We start from the raw sequence: 4,175 nt of genomic DNA, 5'->3' as shown, positions 1-4,175 counted from the left end.
ATAGGTATAGCTGGAAAAGATTTTTACAAGTCTCTTTATCCTCTATTTTAATTTATTTTGTCTGATTTTAATTTTAAATTGACACAAAATTTAAAATTAAAAACAAAGAAAATTATTAAATTTGTGTTTTTAAACATGTCATATCAAAAGTTAGAATTAAGAAATTATCAAAAAAAAACAACAGACAATCTTATTAAAAAAAATAAATTAAAACGGCGAGAATATTATTATGTCCGTGGGGGTAGTTATGAGTGATTTAACATTAATCTATGACTGTTATCCACCATATATTAGTACTCCTGTCTGGTCTATGGATGAACAGACATTTCAAAATGACAACCTGTGATGTTGGACCTTTTCACCTTCAACTTTTCATGTATCCATCCACTAATTCTACTACTACTATATTCTCCATATATTTTGTTTGACAATATATATATATATATATATACACACATATATTTAATTTTATTGAGTAATAAGCTTTGGATATTTTTTGCAAAGAAAAAAGAAAAACTTGAGATGAGGTATAACCTTTTGTATGTTTATTTGATATACAACTTTTGAAGTTAGTCATGACAAAGTTTTATATGACTGAGGTTTATTCATCGGTTGAACTTTAGTCATTTATGCTAAAGTTATGTTATTGTTGCAAGACTTTAAATTATTTTTTTGAAATACCACATCAATGTGATTATATTAGAGTGAATAGACATATATATATTTTAAAAAATTCTGTTCAAGTTATATAGTGATGTCTAAAAAGGATATCTTTAAATTCATAAAATTGAAGCGTTTTTTCGTTCAAATGAATTAATCATTAATTTTTTGCCTTTTTAGCAATTGAACTTATGCTAGGACATGAGATATTTTAGAAACTGAAGTCAAGCTTGGGTATAATGTATGAGATATTATAACATATAAATATACCATATGCGCAAGAAGTTACTTTTTAAGAGGGACATAAATTAAAGGAAAAATTTCATAAATTAATACATTATAAAAAATAATTACTGATTTTAGCGATACTTTTTGCTTATTATCATTTATAGCAATGCTGTGTTAAATCTATAATATGTATTAAAAGTGAATTATGTATGCAATATATATGAATTTTAATTGTTTTTGAAATATATCATATTTGCTTGGTAAAAAATTGTCACATTGTATTATAAGTGTATTAAAATGTGTGATAAATGTATTATTTATCATTAAAATTTGTATTAAATGTGAATAATAAATTGTTTTTGTAATATGTATTAAACATGTATTATAATTGAATTAAAAGTGATCAAGTGAAAAAAAATATTATTTCTATAAATAGTAAATATTTTTTTATTATAGTATATTTATGTAAGTTTCCCTAAATTAAAAACCAACACAAAATATTAGTGATAGAAGTACAAATGAGCCTGTGAACTGTGAAATTACCTTCAAGAGCAAGCAGGCCGGCCCAACAATATTTGTCCAAACAAATATAGCTCAGGCCCATTAATGGCCCACAACAATATTCTAGATTTAAGTTTCAATTGGGGGAACTATTTGAACACTCAATATTATAGTGTTAATTACTTATAATGTTTAGCAAGTATAAATGATATGCAAAAATGTTAGTTGCTCATATAAATAAATATACATAAAAAATGTTATGTTAATAATTAAAACTACTGAATACAATAAAAGTGAGTTCTAATTCATCAAATATACAACATTAATTGTACATTTTCATGCATAAAAGTTAATTGCTCAGACAAAAAATAAAAAAGACAATTAAAATCATCAAATAATAATTGCAATCTCTCTCTTTATATATAAATAAATGATACGTCAAAATGTATTTAATATACGTCAACTTTCGAGTGAAATCATGTATTGAGAGGAAATCAAAAGAAATATTGAAGAATGAATAAAGTTGTTTTCTTTTTAGGGATTTAGTAAAATCTCATTATGCCTGAATTCTGGATTAGAACAAAATCAAAGAATAAATGCATATACCTTAATTTAATTAAGCTAAAAGAGGAAAGGGTGAAGCTCCCTCGGTCTCTGTGCACTATTAACTGTCATATTTTTTTATTTTTAGATTTCAAATATAAAAACTTTGACTAAAATTTTACAATATATTTTTCATCATATTAATATGCAAATAATTGCAATGTATAGTACCTTTTGTATAATTTTTGAACATCTAATTGTTTTGTTTAAAAGATCGAATTAATGTAATCTAATTAACTTTGAAAATTAGTTAAATTGACTTTTGAAAAACGCTACATGACAAATAAAAATAGATGAAAGAAGTAAATACAAATCAAAAGAGCGTTGTTTGGTAGATTGTATTAGCAAAAATAATACATATATTAATTACATGTATCAGTAATCTCTTGTTTGGTGCATTTTCTCATGCTATGTATACTTTATTGTGTATTTCTAATACTATAGATTTCTAGATATTAGTAATGCAGATGATTTAATACATGCATTTATATGGTTAAAGACCCAATTATCTCTTAAGGGGTCGTTTGGTAGGCCGACCTCATTGTTTAGCGGCTCTCCGAAGTCCCAGAGGTGGAAGCGGTTCTGATAGGCGGGACAAAGCGCTTTCAATGGTGATGAAAGAGGGAGAGATTCTTTCTCTTTACTAGAGCCAAGACTGTACGAGGAGAGAAAAACTTAAGTCGACTCAAGTGGAAATAATCAGACTGCTTCATAAGAAGAAATAATCCATGGATTATGTAAGGTATTATTTAGTACTATATTTGGTAGGAATTTGAGCCTATGTATAACTAATTCATGGATTAGTTATACCTCCAACATGGTATTATAGGATGTATTACTAATACCTTCCATTTGGAGGTATTAGCTCTAATACCATGGGACTATTCTAGGTAAAGACAAAAATACCCCTCAACTCCTTTTAAGATTTTACTTATTTTTTTGATTTTATATTTTATATTTTATATTTTATATTTATACTAATAAAGTTATTTAAATAAATTAGCTTACAAATTTTATTATTTAGACATAATTTTTTGTTTCTAAAATATGAATTACTTAATCTATTTATTATTAATATAAAATATTATAATCCGACTAATATGTTAATGTTGATGTATGAATTTAAGAACAATTCATAAGTAAAATATTGTCTCTTAATGAAAGTTCATTAAACATTACACAAGTAGTCTCAAACAAGAGTGTGTATATATGTAACGATTCAAAAAAAAGAATTATATAAATAAGAATAAATAGGTATTTAAGGGCATAATTGTCCTTTCACGTTTTAAATGAATAAATAAATAAATAAATAAAACAGATTTGTATTTATTTATTTTAAATGTTATTTGACTAATTCTTGAATTAGTCTCCTAATCCAATTAGTCCTCTCTCTCTCACGCTTCTTAACTCCCTCTCTCACGTTCTCCATCTTCCTCACATTATTTCTGCCAAAATATCAACAGTTTTCATGCTTGAAGAACTAACAAAAATTTTTAAGCAAAAGAAAAAGTAATCAAAACGTCAAGGCTAAGAGAGGTTTGTCGAGAGAGGTGTACGTTGAAGTGAATTGGGGGTGGTTTAGAGGAGTTTTCCGGGCAGCAACATTTAAAGTTTGAACTTCGATTAAGGTATGGGTTTTCTTCTCTCTTGGATCCTTTCCCAAGAGGTCCCTTACGATTCAAACTATTCATCTCGAAACTAAGGTTGTTCCCCGTTGTATATCCCTGTCACTAGCTCCCTATGATCTTAGGTTGGGTGTTCTTGTTGATAGAATTTAGGGATACTTGTTTGTGGTGATAATCTCGTTTCGAGTATGTGTTCATGATGATGTGATTATATTTTATGTTTTTCGAAAAATATGAATGTAAATATGTATGTATTTGTGCAAGATTTTGATCATGACTTTGAGTCTTTCTTTAGCATGTTAATAGATTTGAGATTACTCGTGTTTTATGTGCAAATAGAGGCTCTTAAAATCGTAATATTCACATGGTTGAAAGGCTATAAATTCTAGTCACAATAAATGATCAAATCATCCCCCTAAATTTGTCTTAAGAACATTAACGAATGTATAAGAAACAAATGCTAAATTAACCCGTAAAAATGATGTGCAAAATTATGGAGTAATGTCCCAGAACCTGGAAATAAGTTTTAGAAGCATTCTGGAAAATTTGAGCAAAAAA

The sequence above is a fragment of the Solanum pennellii genome, chromosome 1 (assembly GCF_001406875.1).
Source record: "Solanum pennellii chromosome 1, SPENNV200".
Lineage (NCBI taxonomy): Eukaryota > Viridiplantae > Streptophyta > Magnoliopsida > Solanales > Solanaceae > Solanum > Solanum pennellii.
This window is presented reverse-complemented; position numbering follows the sequence as displayed.